At 42.1% G+C, this 16,909-nt stretch overlaps 1 long non-coding RNA gene across 2 annotated transcripts in view; it reads right to left on the reverse strand.

Annotated features, from left to right (window-relative positions):
* Positions 1-16,909, reverse strand: part of LOC138850077 (uncharacterized) — a 92,291-nt gene that overhangs the window by 38,583 nt on the left and 36,799 nt on the right. Inside the window, exons 2-4 of one of the 2 annotated variants that reach the window (XR_011389496.1) lie at positions 8,855-8,976; positions 7,603-7,721; positions 6,717-6,846 (exon numbers count right to left, since the gene is read on the reverse strand). This is a non-coding gene — a long non-coding RNA (uncharacterized lncRNA). Of the gene's footprint in view, positions 1-6,715; positions 6,850-7,602; positions 7,722-8,854; positions 8,977-16,909 lie in introns of those variants that run through there. The other variant, XR_011389495.1, reaches the window with a different exon arrangement.

The following is a 16,909-nucleotide window of genomic DNA, read 5'->3' on the forward strand; positions in this document are numbered from 1 at the left end:
GGTTCAGACGCGAAAGGGTTAAGCGTGGAGACCGCGGAGCGCGCGAAGCCGGGAAGCTGCGCAGATGAGAGAGGCGCGCGGGCTGAAGCGGCGCAGAGCCGGGAACCCGCCGGCGGGGCGAGGTGCCGGAAAGCCGCAGGGATAAGAGAAACAGAAGTTTAGAAGTAAAGTGAGAAAAATAGGAATGCTGGAAGATAGAAGTAAGATGGGAGAAGTGGGAATGCCCGGAGATAGAGAAATAGAGAGATAAAAAGGCCTCCCTACAACACTGCAATGTGAGAGCTTGGATTCGGTCTGCCTAATCAAGTGAGGCCATGAGCACCTGCGGCGGCTAGCAGCTTATGCGCCGCAGGTCACCGAAGACAGGCACGAATTAACATCAGTAAAGCTTCCCCACAATGCAACAATTAGGAGGCTTGGATTCGATCTGCCTGATTTAAGGCGGTAAGCGCCAGCAAAGCTCGACCAGAGTATGAGCTGCAGGTCACCGAAGATAGGCACGAACCAACACTAATAAGTCTCCCCCACAATAAGGCAATGAGAAGGCTTGGATTCGGTTTGCCTGATAGGTCTTGTAAGTCCCCTGCAGGCAGAGCAGAGCATGCGCTGCAGGGCACCGAACACAGGCACGCATCAGCGCCTAAAAACCTCCTCACAACATGGCGAAGAGAGGACCCGGATTCGGTTTGCCTGATAGGACTTGTAAGAGCCTGTGGCAACTCTAGCAAGTAGAGCAGAGTATGTGCCGCGGGACACCGAAGACAGGCACGTATCAACGCTAAAAAATAAAAAGAAAGGGGGATCTGTGGGGAGCAATCCGGACTAGACTAAGTTACTCGAATTAAGACTTATTCTATGCATCTGCTCTCCTCTGTGGGGAGCAGCTCGGACTAGACTGTTACTGGAATTAAGACTTATTCTATGCATCTGCTCTCCTACAATATGGCGCTGGGAGAGGAGAAAACAGCTTCCGCACAGCTGCCTCCAGTTCAACCAATTAACTGTAGGACTTGCTCCTGATTGGAGAGCAGCGTACTCGGCGTGTGGGCAGCCGAGTTGGGATTGGCGGAGGAGGACTATAAAGGAGGAGAGAGACGGCATGCACCGGGAACATCTATGGGGAACATCTAGCTGAAGGAACACCCGTGCAGCCCCCGAGAAAGCCGGCCGGCGGTGTGCCGCTCCCCTGCGGAAGTGGGGAATGCGGCCAGGGGGAACTGCCCTTCCACGGAGGTGGAAGGGATAGTAGCCAACCCGGGAAGAACCAGCAGCAAACCCGGGGAGGGCCGAGCAGACGAAAAGAACAGCGCAGGGTCCTGTGTCGTTCCTCCACGAAGAGGGGGAGCGATATAATGGTGCCGTGACTCAGATATGAAGCCTAGGCAGGGCTTAGTGTCGTTCCTCCACGAAGAGGGGGAGCGACACTGTGGTGTCTGTTGTTACGTTTCCTTTTTCATCTCTGATTTTATTGATTTGGGTCTTTTCTCTTCTTTTTTTAGTTAGTTGGGCCAATGGGGTGTCAATTTTGTTTATTTCGTCAAAAAACCAGCTTCTCGCTTGGCTGATTTTTTGTAGTGTTTTTTTTTTGGATTCAATCCTGTTAATTTCTTCTCTGGTTTTAATTATTTCTCTTCTCCTACTAGATTTGGGTTTGGTTTGCTGCAGTTTTTCTAGGTCCTTGAGATGTGCTGAAAGCTCATTTATTTGGTACCTTTCCAATTTCTTGATATAGGCACCTGTTGCTATAAATTTGCCTCTCAATACTGCTTTTGCTGTATCCCATAAATTTTTATATGTTGAGTTGTTGTCTTCATTTACTTCCAGAAAGTTTTTGACTTCTCTTTTGATTTCTTGAATGACCCAGTGTTCATTCAGGAGCATGTTGTTCAGTCTCCATGTGTTTGCATACTTTCTGGGGTTTCCTGAGTTGCTAATTTCCAGCTTCATTCCGCTGTGGTCTGAGAAGCTGTATGGTATGATTCTAATTCTTTTAAATTTGCTGAGACTTGCTTTATGGCCTAGTATGTGATCAATCCTAGAGAAGGTTCCATGCACTGCTGAGAAGAATGTGAAGTCTGTAGATGTAGGGTTGAAAGTTCTGTAGATATCTGTTAGATCCATTTGGGCAATAGTGTCAATTAAATCTGCTGTTTCCTTGTTGATCTTCTGTCCGGATGATCTGTCTATTTCTGAGAGTGGAGTATTGAAGTCCCCCAGCACTATTGTATTGGAATCTAAATCTCCCTTTAAGTCCCTTAACATATCTTTTAAATAGACCGGTGCCCTGTAATTAGGTGCATATACATTTATAATAGTTACATCTTCCTGTTGAATTGAACCCTTAATCATTATATAGTGCCCCTCTTTGTCTCTCTTAACAGTTTTTGTATTAAAGTTTATTTTGTCTGATATTAATATGGCTACACCTGCTTTTTTTTTTTGGTTTCTGTTGGCATGGAATATCTTTTTCCAACCTTTCACTTTCAGTCTGCATGCATCTTTGTTAGAGAGATGTGTTTCTTGTAGGCAGCAAATAGTTGGGCTGTGTTCTGTGAGCCAGTCAGCCAAATGGTGTCTTTTAACTGAAGAATTCAGACCATTAATGTTCAATGTGACTATTGATACGTAGTGACTTTGCCCTGCCATTTTCCTGGAAATATTTTCTAGTATATGCTTTGAGCTTCCCATGCTCTTTTACTGGTAGGTGTTCTTCCTTTCCCTTCTTTCATATTGATGGCCATGTTTCTGTGTTTCTGAGTGTAGCACATCTTTAAGTATCTTTTGCAGGGCCGGACGCGTGGCCACAAAGTCTTTCAATTTCTGTTTGCTATGAAAGGTCTTTATTTCACCTTCATTCACAAATGAGAGCTTGGCAGGATATCATATTCTGGGCTGGCAATTTTTCTCTTTAGCACCTGTGCTATGTCTCGCCATTCCCTCCTAGCCTGTAGTGTTTCTGATGAGAAGTCTGCTGTGAGTCTGATTGGAGATCCTCTGAGAGTAATCTGACGTTTCTCTCTTGCACATTTTAGGATCTTTTCTTTATGTTTCACTGTGGTAAGTTTAATTACCACGTGTCGTGGTGAGGATCTCTTTTGGTCATGTTTACTGGGGGTTCTATGAGCTTCCTGTACTAGGATGTCTCTGTCCTTCTCCAAACCTGGAAAGTTCTCTGCTAGTATCTCACTAAAAAGGCCTTCTAATCCTTTCTCTCTCTCCATGCCTTCAGGAACTCCTAGAACTCGAATGTTGGTTTTTTTAATAGTATCCTGTAGATTCCCAACAATATTTTTTAGATTTCTAATTTCCTCTTCTTTTCTTTGGTTTGACTGTATGTTTTCCCGTGCTCTATCTTCTAAGTCCGATATTCTCTCTTCTGCTTCACCCATTCTGTTTTTAAGGCTTTCTAATGTGTTTGTCATTTGATCTATTGAGCTCTTCATTTCATTTTGATTTCTCTTCACTATCACACTTTCCTGTTCTACTAGTTTCTGAGTTTCATTTTGATTCTTCCTTAAAATTTCATTTTCACGAGAGAGATTTTCAATCTTGTCCAATAAGGATTTCTGTAGTTCAAGGATTTGCTTTTGAAAACTTCTAAATGTTCTTATCATAAATTTTTTGAAATCCGTATCTTGCATTTCTTCTATCTCATCATCTTCATACTCTTGGCTTGGGGTGTTTTGCTTATTTGGAGGCATCATAGTGTCATCATTGATCTTGTTCCCTCGATTTCTGTGTTTGTTACTTGGCATAGTTAATTCTTCTTGCATCACTGTGCGTGTTTTTTTTTTTTTTAATACTATGTCCGTGTTAAGTGGACTGCCTGCTGTTGGAGGAGCCTTGGAGGCTTGAGATGGGTGCGGGCTGAGAGCTCTGCTTGGTTCTTCCTGGTTAAGGGTGTGCAAAGGTGACACCCTCAGGTTATGCGTGGTAAATCTCTCTCTTTTTATTTATTTATTTATTTTATTTATTCAGGGGGTAAGTAACACCGCACGGCACGGCTGTGCAGAATTGATGGTATTTAGCATCCAGTCTCTGGCTTCTACCCCCAGAATCCGTTTAGGCTCCTCTGGACTCCCACTGGGTTGCCTAGGCTACTGAATTGTAGTGACTCAGTTCCTTAGCTCTCCGCTTTTGATATGTAAATCCAGAGAAGGGGCCTGCTCTTTGTCTCTTGGGAATTCTTCAAGCCTTGCAGCCTTGCGACCTTTGCAAGGTTAGGGGGAAGAGAAACCCTGAAGCTTTTTTTTTTCCTTCTTTCCAGTAGTGAGTTTGCTGCACTTTCCGGCCCCCCTCTAGATTCTGACCCCCGTTTCCCCACCAATGTCTCAGGATATTGAGCTCACCTCCCCTTCCAGTGCCGATGTGTGGACTCGGAGCCCTGGACGTCCCAAGTCTCCCCGCTGTTGTCTGTGTGGCACGCACTCCCCTTGGAGCACTGGTGTGCAGACCCTGCGGCTTCCGCGGCTTGGTCCCGCGGCTCGGCTTCCGCGCGGTGGGCGACCTTGTTCTCCCAGTAGGTCCTCCGATTCACAGCCACTCGATCCAGAAGAGTTTCCTCTGCAATATTTTCCTGGTTCTTTTTTCTGAGGCTACCGTAATTCCCCTTTTATTAAACTAAATTTTCCCGGACTATCGGTGCGCACCCTCACTATTCCGCCATCTTGGCTCCGCCAATTATTCTCTTTTAAAGTATTCAGCATGTGCCATATATACTTGTAAGTACTGGAATAAAATAGCAGAATATGTCATCTTTAACATGTATATTGGTTTCTTTCTCTTAAAATATAAATGAGATGTTTTTCGTTCTACCAATAAATATAATTAAATAAACATATTCTTAAGTGTTTCATGTCATATTTCATTATCAGCAGTAACTATCTACTTCTTCCATTGTCTTAATGACAATTTTCATTACAGGAATAAGAAAAAACATTGCATTTAGAAACTCGGGTGTAGCCGGCGCCGTGGCTCAATAGGCTAATCCTCCGCCTTGCGGTGCCGGTACACCGGGTTCTAGTCCTGGTCGGGGCGCTAGATTCTGTCCCAGTAGCCCCTCTTCTAGGCCAGCTCTCTGCTGTGGCCAAGGAGTGCAGTGGAGGATGGCCCAAGCGCTTGGGCCCTGCACCCCATGGGAGACCAGGAGAAGTACCTGGCTCCTGCCATCGGATCAGCGCGGTGCGTCGGCCGCGGCAGCCATTGGAGGGTGAACCAACGGCAAAAGGAAGACCTTTCTCTCTGTCTCTCTCTCACTGTCCACTCTGCCTGTCAAAAAAAAAAAAAAAAAAAAAAACTCGGGTATAACTGCTTGGTGAGTATTTCCAATAGTTCCTCTCATTTTTCTCTTCAATATTAATTAAATCTTTATCTATAAATCTGCTATGTTTCATTTAAAAATAATTTTTAAGGGGCCGGCTCCGTGGCATAGCAGATAAAGCTGCTACCTGCAGTGCCAGCACCCTATATGGACACCGGTTCAAGTCCCGCTGTTCCACTTCCAATCCAGCTCTCTACTATGGCCTGGGAAGGCAGTGGAAGATGGCCCAAGTGCTTGGGCTCCTGCACCTGCATGGGAAACCCAGAAAAAGCTCCTGGCTCCTGGCTTCAGATCGGCCCAGCTCCAGCTGTTGCAACCAGTTGGGGCATGAACCACCAGACCTGTCTCTCTCTCTCTGCCTCTCCTTCTCTCTCTGTGTAACTCTGACTTTCAAATAAATAAATCTTAAAAAAAAAAAAAGAAATGATGTTTTAAGTTAATCAATGGCCTTAATCATTGTTTATTTTCAGGAGCCATTTGGATATCCATTAAGAAACAGAAATATTAAAGTTGTATACATATTTCTTAATAGATTTACAGTAACATTTCATTAATTTGCAGCCCTTTGATATGAAATAAATATATCCAGGAAGAATCCCTGCAGTCCATGAAGCATCCTGGGAAGGTGACTGCACCCAAAAGAGTTTCTCTGAAAGGAAAGACGAGAAAGGTCACCTTGAGCAGGTTTGGTGTATTTTGATGCAGCTCCCCAAGCCACACAGAATGGTTGCAATTTGATAATTTTGGGTAAATATCTGGGCCTTTTGTTCCATAGAAGATGTGAAGCAGCATGATTGCATTTCCTCCGTAACAGGAGTTTCTAGACTAAACCAGCCAATAGACCTGGCTCACCATTTCTCTTTGTGCATCAGTGTGGTGTAGGTGTTCCAGAACAGTCTTCCAGGAATTCCTAGAGTAGGAAAATGAAACTGGATTGTGAGGGGCCAGTGTGCTCCATGTACGGTTTACTCATCAATCATATACCAAATCATAACTAAGTGTCAGGCACTACACTGTGTGCTAAGAAGTGCTCCTCTTATCTTTGCAGATTGTGATCCCTAGACTACTTCATTCATTCCAACATTAGTATTAATTTCTGAATAGTCATGTGACTGATTCAAACAACCAGCTTCTCTCTGACTTCCCGAAAGCAGATCCAGAGGCAAGAACTTATTTGAAAGGTGATTACGGGAAGTAACAGTGAGTGAGATTAAGATACATGCTGCTGAATCATTTGCAGAATACACAACAGTGACTCATTCCCTTTAAGGATCCTCTCAGGAATCCTGTTGACCTGAATCACCCTCCCAAAGAAAAGGTGGCTCGGGCATTTACCCAGGAACATCTCTTCCCAGCTGGTTTAAACTTTTTAGCAGAAATGTAAGTTCCTCCTTACTTGAATGTCACCTGGCCTGCGCTGATGGAGCTCTTCAGGCTTCAGAGGAAGCCCTGAGGCAGGAAAGCAGGGACAGGGCAGCTTCTCATCATGGGAGGGCTTCAGCAAGCACAGGAAGTGTTCCCCACAGCTGCTGTGAAAGCAGAGGTGAATCAAGGGATGTGAGTTTTCTGCATATGAGGAAGACTCATCAAGAAGCATTTATGGTACAGGAAAAAAGAGAAAATATGTATTTGCAGGAGATATGGAAACTGCCAGCTGCAACCTCATGTCTTCCAGGAACCTTGGTCTCCACCCACCTCAGGATTCATACTCAGTGAATCCTAGTCTTGTCATTACCCTTTCCCAGCTCACAATTTTAAGAAATCCCTTTACCAATCACCACCTTGCAGCTTTCAAACATACTCTACTTTTTAAAATTTTGCACCCCATCGATCCTACCATTCATTATTCTCACCACTTTCCTATTGTCCATCATTCTCATCATGGCTTCCATTCAGTTCACAGCTGAAATTGGTCATCATCCTCTTGCACATATTCTCAACTCCCTTGCCCCTCTCTCACCTTCTCATCATCTCCTACTGGGGAAGTTCATCTCTCCATCCACCCTGTATCTGTGTTCTTGTGGAAAAATAAAAACACACTGCCCAGCTGACTGGTCTCACTATAAATTGGTGGTCCATCTGCACAAGTGAGCTCTTAATGCTGCCCAAAAATCAAACCAGTTCATTCACACTCCCACCATATGTATCTGCTCTCTATCCTCTGTTCTTACCACAAACTTCCAAGAACTTCTCCTTAATCCCAAGTTTCAGCTAGCAAGCTTGCTTGCTGTATCTCTGAGAAAGTAGAATTCCCGGAAGCTCCCACCGCAGCATCTACTCACCTCATATATCTGTGTCCAGAACCTCTAACATTGATTTTCTGTTAATATGGATGAACTCTCCATACTCCATGTAAGCTCAATGCATCAACTCGTTTACTAGCTCCATCAACTTCTTCCTGCTTAAGGAAAAATATTCCCTCATTTTTTCTTATATTATAAATGTTTCTTCCTCTGCTGTATCTTTCCCATTAGTGTAAAAATGTAAAAACATACCAACATTGCTACCAGCTTAAAATAAGCACGACAATAATAAACTCTCTTATTACATTACTGCCCTCTGGCCTACCTACACTCCATTACACTTTTTCACCTTACAACAAAAGTCCTAGGATACAGATGCCTACATTCAGTGACTCTAATTTACCTGCTCTCATTCTCTTTTGAAGTAACTCCGAGCATCCTCAGCCAGACTGTATTTGTCAACAGAAAATAAAAATTCTCTTCTTACTAGATTGCCAAGTTCAACAAAAAGTATTCAGTTATCATAACTTTGAGGCAGCAAAGCATTAAACATTTTCATTTTCATTCCTTATGGAAATATGTTTTTCACTTAGCTTCCGGGACAGTACATAAAGTTGGTTTTCCTCAATGCCTACCTGTACTAAATCATATTTGCTACTTCTTTCTCATTTCCCTGCTCTCAAAGCTTTGGAGTGTCCTAAGACACAATCTTTTTTTTTTTTTTTTTTTTTTTTTTAAGATTAATTGGGGCCAGCGCTATGGCACAGTGGATTAACGTCCTGGCCTAAAGCACCAGCATCCCATATGGCCACCGGTTCGAAACCCGGCTGCTTCACTTCCAAAATCCTGCTCTCTGCTATGGCCTGTGAAAGCAGTAGAGGACAGCCCAAGTCCTTGGGGCCCTGCACCCACGTGGGAGACCTGGAGGAAGCTCCTGACTCCTGGCTTCGGATCAGCTCAGCTCCGGCCGTTGAGGCCAATTGGGGAGTGAACCAGCAGATGGAAGACCCCTCTCTGTGTGTGTGTGTGTAACTCTGACTTTCAAAGAGGCAGAGGCAGCCATGTAATCATTATCAAAATCAAGATTTAGAATATTTCCATCATATAAAAGGTTCTCTCCTGTCCTTCTGCAGTCAATCCCTCTTCCCCCTCCCTGAGCCCCTGCTAATCACCAACCTTCTTCCTTTCATTATAATTTTGTCTTATCTAGAAGCTCTGATAAATGCAGTATATACTATGTGATATTTTCAGAATGGTTTCTTTCTCTAAGCATAGTTCTTTTGAGACTTACCCACATTATTGCATCTACCAGTAGTTCTTGCCTTCTTATTAGTGAGTAGAATTCTACATATAGTTGTGCAATTTGCTTATTCACTCCCAATTGATGAACATTTGGATTCTTTCTGGTTTTACCTATTAAAGATAAAATCATTATAAATACTCACACATCACTCGTTTCCCTTTAACTTCTTTTTTCTTAAAAAAAAAAAAGATTTATTTATTTATTCAAGAGGCAGAGCTACAGATAGAGGGAGAGGCAGAGACACAGAAAGATCTTCCATTCACTGGTTTACTCCCCAAATGACACAACATCCTGAACTTGACCAATCTGAAACCAAGATCTTCTTTCAGATCTCCCACATGGGTGCCGGGTCCCAAGCACCTTCACCATCTTCTATTACTTTCCCAGGCCATCAGCAGGGAGCTGGATCAGAAGTGGAGCAGCCGGGACTCTAACCAGCAACCATATGGGATGCTGGCTCCTTAGGCAGAGGTTTAACCTACTATGCCACAGCACCAGCTCCTCTCTCTACCTTCTTGATAACAGTCAACTTTTTATCTTTATTTTTATTTTATTTGAGAGAGAGAGAGAGAGCGCGCTTCCATCAACTTCCCACTGCCCACAATAGCCAGGACTGGGCAAGTCCAAATTCAGGAGGGTGGAGCTCAATCCAGGTCTTCCATGTGGGTATCAGAGACCCAGGTATCCAAGCCATCACCTACAACCTCCCAGGATACATCTGGCACCCAGATCCAGGCACTCTGATGTGGGATGTGTGCATTCTATGAGGCATCACAATCTCTGAGCTAAATGCCTGCCCCTATAATAGCCAACTTTAATTATTCCATCACCTCTCTTATTCTTAGTTTTGATTCTATTAATTGACATTTTTCTTCTCATGGTGGTGCATGTTTCTTATTCTTTCTAATGATTTGTCATTAGTTACTGCATATTAGACATTGACACCTTGCCTAATTAGGTGGTAGATCCTGTTGTTTTCCTTTTAATACCAGATTTCAGGACATACTACAGGGCAGTTGTAATCAAAACAGCATGGTACTGGTACAGAAACAGATGGATAGACCAATGGAACAGAATTGAAACACCAGAAATCAACCCAAACATCTACAGCCAACTTATATTTGATCAAGGATCAAAAACTAATTCCTGGAGCAAGGACAGTCTATTCAATAAATGGTGCTGGGAAAACTGGATTTCCACGTGCAGAATCATGAAGCAAGACCCCTACCTTACACCTTACACAAAAATCCACTCAACATGGATTAAAGACCTAAATCTACGACCTGACACCATTAAGTTACTAGAGAACATTGGAGAAACCCTTCAAGATATTGGCACAGGCAAAGAATTTCTGGAAAAGACCCGGGAGGCACAGGCAGTCAAAGCCAAAATCAACTATTGGGATTGCATCAAATTGAGAAGTTTCTGTACTGCAAAAGAAACAGTCAGGAGAGTGAAGAGACAACCGACAGAATGGGAAAAAATATTTGCAAACTATGCAACAGATAAAGGGTTAATAACCAGAATCTACAAAGAGATCAAGAAACTCCACAAAAACAAAACCAACAACCCACTTAAGAGATGGGCCAAGGACCTCAATAGACATTTTTCAAAAGAGGACATCCAAATGGCCAACAGGCACATGAAAAAATGTTCAAGGTCATTAGCAATCAGGGAAATGCAAATCAAAACCACAATGAGGTTTCACCTCACCCCGGTTAGAATGGCTCACATGCAGAAATCTACCAACAACAGATGCTGGCGAGGATGTGGGGAAAAAGGGACACTAACCCACTGTTGGTGGGAATGCAAACTGGTCAAGCCACTATGGAAGTCAGTCTGGAGATTCCTCAGAAACCTGAAGATAACCCTACCGTTCGACCCAGCCATCCCACTCCTTGGAATTTACCCAAAGGAATTTAAATTGGCAAATAAAAAAGAGGTCTGCACCCTAATGTTTATTGCAGCTCAATTCACAATAGCTAAGACCTGGAACCAACCTAAATGCCCATCAACGATAGACTGGATAAAGAAATTATGGGATATGTACTCTTTAGAATACTATACCGCAGTAAGAAACAACGAAATCCAGTCATTTGCAACAAAATGGAGGAATCTGGAACACATCATGCTGAGTGAAATAAGCCAGTCCCAAAGGGACAAATACCATATGTTCTCCCTGATCGGTGACGACTGACTGAACACCAAGAGGGAAACCTGTTGGAGTGAGGTGGACACTATGGGAAATGGTGGCTTGATCAGCATAGCCCTGACTGTTAATGAACAACTTAATACATTATCCCTCTTAGTAGTTTTTTTTATCTGTTCTACTTAATATGACTGGTTTAGATCTGTAATTGATGCACAGTTATTCTTAAGTGTTGAAAATTAACTGAAATGTGATCCCTGTTGAACATGGTGGTGGGAATGGGAGAGGGAAGAGATGTATAATTTGGGACATGCTCAGGCTGTCTTGCCCCAAGTGGTGGAGTTGGAAGCATACCAGGGGATTCCAATTCAATCCCATCGAGGTGGCATGTACCAATGCCATCTCACTGTTCCAGGTGATCAGTTTCAGTTCACAGTTGGTCATGGTGAAGGGACTGGGAGTCAAAGGGAGCACATAGACAAGTCTAGTACCTGCTAACGCTAACTGATGGAGTAAATAAAGGGGAGAGTGATCCAACATGGGAAGTGAGATACTCAGTAGACTCATAGAATGGCAGATGTCCTAAATAGCACTCTGGCCTCAGAATCAGCCCTAAAGGCATTCGGAGCTGGCTGAAGAGCTCATGAGAGTATTTCAGGCATGGAAAGCCAAGACACTCTGGCAAAAGATCTCTGCGAGTGAGATCCCAGTGGAAAGAACAGGTCATCAAAGAAGGAGGTACCTTTCTCTGAAGGGAGGAGAGAACCTCCACTTTGACTATGACCTTGTCTAAACAAGATAAGAGTCAGAGAACTCAGAGGGCTTCCATAGCCTTGGAAACTCATGACTGGAGCATAGGGAGATTACTGATGCCATAGACAGGAGTGTCAATTTGTAAAGTCAACAACAGGAGTCACTGTGCACTTACTCCTCATGTAGGATCTCTATCCTTAATGTGCTGTGCATTGAGATTTAATGCTATAACGAGTACTCAAACAATATATTTCACTTTGTGTTTCTATGGGGGTGCAAACTGTTGAAATCCTTACTTAATGCATACTAAACTGATCCTCTGTAAAAAAAAAAAAAAAAAAAAAAAAAAGAAAGAAATTATCAATTCCCAACTTGACTCTCACTGGGATTAAACATGACAATAGGTCTGCTCTGATTTCATCATCATTTAAAAAAAATCATCTATTATTTTTCACTTTATGTTTCTGTGTGGGAGCAAACTGTTGAAATCCATACTTAATGTACACTAAGCTGATCTTCTGTATATTAAGATAATCGAAAATGAATCTTGATGTGAATGGAAGGGGAGAGGGAGTGGGAAAGGGGAGGGTTGCGGGTGGGAGGGACGTTATGGGGGGGAAGCCATTGTAATCCATAAGTCGTACTTTGGAAAATTATATGCATTAAATAAAAGTTAAAAAAAAAAAAGAAAAAAGATTAGTTTCATAATAGAAAATTATTCCATTATTGAAGTCTTAGATAAAATAATAATAAAAGAAAAAGTTATTTCAAAAAAAAATAATAATAATTTTGGACTTTGTTCTGGGACACAGTTAAATTGCTTATAACCAGTCTAATTCTAATCATTTTGAGATTTTCTTTTAAACTTTCTTAGGGAAATCCAGAGACTCTTTCAGTCTAAGTCTAATTTAGCCTCACTACTAATTTTACTACTGAACGCTCTTCTGAGTATCCTTATCAACATGTCAAAAAACACAAGTTCTTTCCCCTCTGACAGATCTTAACACAAACTCTGTCAGTCTCAAGTAAATTTCAGGAATTGTTTAGCTCACTGTTTTCTAACAGTTCTTTTCTCTGCCTCAAGTAGTTTCCTCTCTCATATGTACATGTCAATACCAGACTAAGGCCTAAGGGATCCCTTTTAGATTTCTATATTTTCAGTCTCTTCCTCCACGCCTTGAGAAAAATTTCAGGCCCCCTTAGCCTCTCTGTACTTCAATTTCTTTCCCTCCATTCAGCTAGACAACCAACCTCTGAGTTTTTTCTGCACCCTTAAAACCTGAAAACTGCCTCTAGATGGCAAGCCAAGCTAAGAAAATAATAAAGTCTAACTTGTTTGTTTTCCTTCTCCCAGGATTCCCACTGCCTTCGATCCAGCGCTGAAAAGGCATTGTCCAGTTTTATAGTTGTCTGAAGTGGAGGAGTAAATCCAGTCCTTAGCAACTCATCAGGACCAAAGCTGAAGTGTTTTCCTAAAAATCTTTATTTAAAGATCAAGCTGCTTGCTGGACACCTCTTCATGAAGCATAAAAAGATATCTCCACTTGCAAATATAATAAGCACATCAAACATAAGATGTACTGTGGCCAGCATTGTGATGTAGTGGGTAAAGTCGCCACCTGCAATGCCAGCAATCCTTTATGGGCACCGGTTTGAGACCCAACAGTTCCACTTCTGATCCAGCTCTCTAGCCCTGCACACACGTGGGAGGCCTGGAAGAAGCTCCTGACTCCTGGCTTTGGCCTGACCCATCTCCAGCCATTGTGGCCATTTGGGGAGTGAACCAGTAGATGGTAGATTCTCTCTCTCTCTCTCTCTCTCTCTCTCTCTCTCTGTATGTCTTTCAAATAAATAAATAAATAAATCTTAAAAAAATATAAGATGGGTCAAGTTGAATTCTGATCTCCCCTGCATTCCTCAAAAGAAGTAAACCTGCCCCTCTTTCAGTCTTTTCTATGTCAAATCAATGTCAACGGCAACTCAATCCTTCTGCTTACTTGGACCAAAATTTTGAAATTTCTCTTTCAAAAGAAATATCTAAATCATCAGCAAATTCTTCCAACTCTTAGCTTTAAAACAATGCCCTGAATCTAATGTTATCACAACTATCTTATTTTGCTGCATTTCAGTATCACTCTTTCCCTGAGTCATTGCAATAACACCTGTGTTAATCACATTTATTGCAACAATGCTGCATTAAAAAATACTCCCTCCCCTCAAACTTCAGTGGCTTTAGACACAATCTATTTTTATTCGTAGGCTATAAGTCAACTGTGGCTTTCCTGCTATGTTTCCTTGAGTTTTACTGTGTCATCTTGGCTTGGCTCCAGGCTACAGACCAGGTTCAGGTCTGTTCCATGTCACTCATCCTGGGGCCCAAGCTAAGAGCATGGGCTACCTGGAGTAAAAGGCAGGAATAAACTTGCTATGTTTTGGAAAGGCTCACCTCTGGACTTTTCATTCACATTCTGTTGGTTCAAGCAAGTCATTTGGCCAAATTTGTTGTTAGTAAGCTAGGGAAGTTTACTTCATTCAATGAAATGGATGACAGTAAGGTGAATATTTGTTTAACAATGATCTATCACAGCTTCCTACTTGGTCTTTCTTTTCTTTCCCTTATTCTTTTCCAGCATTCTTAACATAGAATCCAGAATGACTTTTTTTAAAGATTTATTTATTTATTTGAAAGGCAGAGTTACAGAGAGAGGGAGAGAGAGAGGGAGAGGGAGAGAAGAAGGGATGGAGGGAGGGAGGAAGGGAGGGGAAGAGAGAGAGAGAGGTCTTCCATCTGCTGGTTCACTCTCCAAATGGCTGCAATGGTCAGAGCTGAGCCAATCCAAAGCCAGGTGCATTAGTAGGGAGCTGGATTGGAAGTGGAACAGTTGAGACTGGCATATGGGATGCCAGCATTACAGGAAGTGGCTTTACCTGCTATGCCAAAAGGGTGGCCCCAAGAATGATCCTTTTTTAGGAAGGCCAGGGCCTTCCCTGGCTAAAAAACCATCAATGGTCACCCATTTCACTTAGAGGATATACAGTGACCTACAAAGTCTTAAGTGATCCAGCATCCAGTTGCTTCTCTGGATTCATTTTCTATTATTGTCCCTTCATCCTCTCAGTTCCAGAAACTCAAGCCACCTTGCTAACCTGAAGCAGGACATGCAAATTCCTGTCTCAGGTCTTTGCATACATTATGGCCTCTGTATGAAAATTTTTATTCCCCTAGATTTCTGCTGCTTTTTTTGGATCTTTGCTTAAATATACCTTTCTTAGAGAGGACTTTCAGGAATACCCTATTTATAATTTCAAACCCATTTATACTCACTAGCCATCATTTCTATATGATTTTTCTCCACAGTATTTAATATATTTTAATTTGTCTTAATAGAATCCTCTAAAATGTGACCTTCAGGAGAGTAGGTAGTTTTTATATTCTTTATTCATTACTGTATACTCTGAAATAGCATGGGTTGGCAGTCAATTCAATAAATATTTACTGAATGTATTAACAATAAAGTAACACAAACCAGGCTGCTCCATTGTTTTAATTGCTTCACCAGGGACAGCCAAGCATCCCACCAAGACAAGCCTGGTATTCTGTTTGCATCTATCCTTTGAATCCAAAGTTCACATCTAGATTGATGAAGAAGTTCAGGAATCCCAAGGGAACACTGGGGAAACCTTTTCATTTTTCTTATAACTGGTAAGGAAGAATCTACTGCAAATATAAAAACATAGTCCAACATAATTATAAAACCTAGAAACTCTAGAGTTAGAAACTGCGTTTATTAGGGCATGTAAATATATGGAACATACAGGAGATAGATATAGATAAGAGTATATGATATATATGAGTATATATGTATATATATGAAACATTATCAAAATTGAAGGAAATTGTGTCCCCTGGTCTCTGAGGAAAGTCTGTAGAAGATAAAATGTGAGGACCAATGAAATAAGATATGTGAAAATGGTTTGTGAAGTTTAAAGGAAATTAATTCAAAAAATAAATGTAAAATACAAACATGATCACAAAAGAGGCACTGCTGAAAGTTTGTCAGTACAACTGGTCATGGAACTAAGCTCCCATAGCACCTGTGTTTTCAGGACAACAAAAGGTTGGTGTCACTCAGAGAGAACACAGAGTCCTCTGAAATCGAGGGTATTGGTAGAGAGGAAAACATGGTATACATGATGCATAAAAGAGAGCTAAGTAACCCAATTAATCAGACAAGAAAGTTCTGACCTTCAAGTTCACACAGCATCTCTAAGGCAAAACATCTCCAACTTTAGTAGGCAAAGGAATTACCTAATTATTGTTACAAACTCAGATTCCCTCCCCACCTCCAGAGACTCCAGTTGTGTAAATGTGGGCTAGGATCCAGGAATCTGCATTTAATAAGCACCACAGGTAGTCCTAAGTGTATGGTTGTTAAAATTAGGTTTCAAATAGAGCTCAAATTACTCTCACTTCTCTGAGCTGCATTTTAGATGCCTTCTCAGCCATGGCCAGAGGGTGGCAGGCATAACATCTAACTCTAAAAACAACCAGGTCCTGCATTGTGGCACAATGAGTTAAAGCCCCAGACTACAGCTCTGGCATCCTATATGGGCGCCACCATATGAGTCCCAGCTGCTCCACTTCCGATCCACCTCCCTGCTAATGTGCCTGAGAAAGCAGTGGAGCATGGCCCAAGTGCTTGGGCCTCTGAACCCACATGGGAGACCTGGAAGATGTTCCTGTCTTCAGATTGGCTCAGCTCGAGCAGTTGCAGCCATTTAGGGAGTGAACCAGCGGATGGAAGACCTCTTTCTCTGTGTCTGTCTCTACCACTCTCTGTAACTCTGTTTTCCAAATAAATAAAAGAAATCTTTAAAAACAAACAAACGAACAAACAAACACATAACCACAGTTGGCCTCTGTAATAGTGTGTCCCAAGTCTGCAGGTTCCAGCAACTTTGGATAGAAAAAGGTAGAAACAAAATTGCAGCTGTAATGAACACACACAGACTTTTTTTGCATTATTGCCAAAACATTACAGTATTAACAATGACAAACCATTTACATTGTATTATATATCATAGGTAATTTAGAAATCATTTAAAGTATTCAGGAGGGTATACTTGGGCAATATGAAAAT

Source organism: Oryctolagus cuniculus, chromosome 6 (genome assembly GCF_964237555.1).
Source record: "Oryctolagus cuniculus chromosome 6, mOryCun1.1, whole genome shotgun sequence".
NCBI classification, from domain to species: Eukaryota; Metazoa; Chordata; class Mammalia; order Lagomorpha; family Leporidae; genus Oryctolagus; species Oryctolagus cuniculus.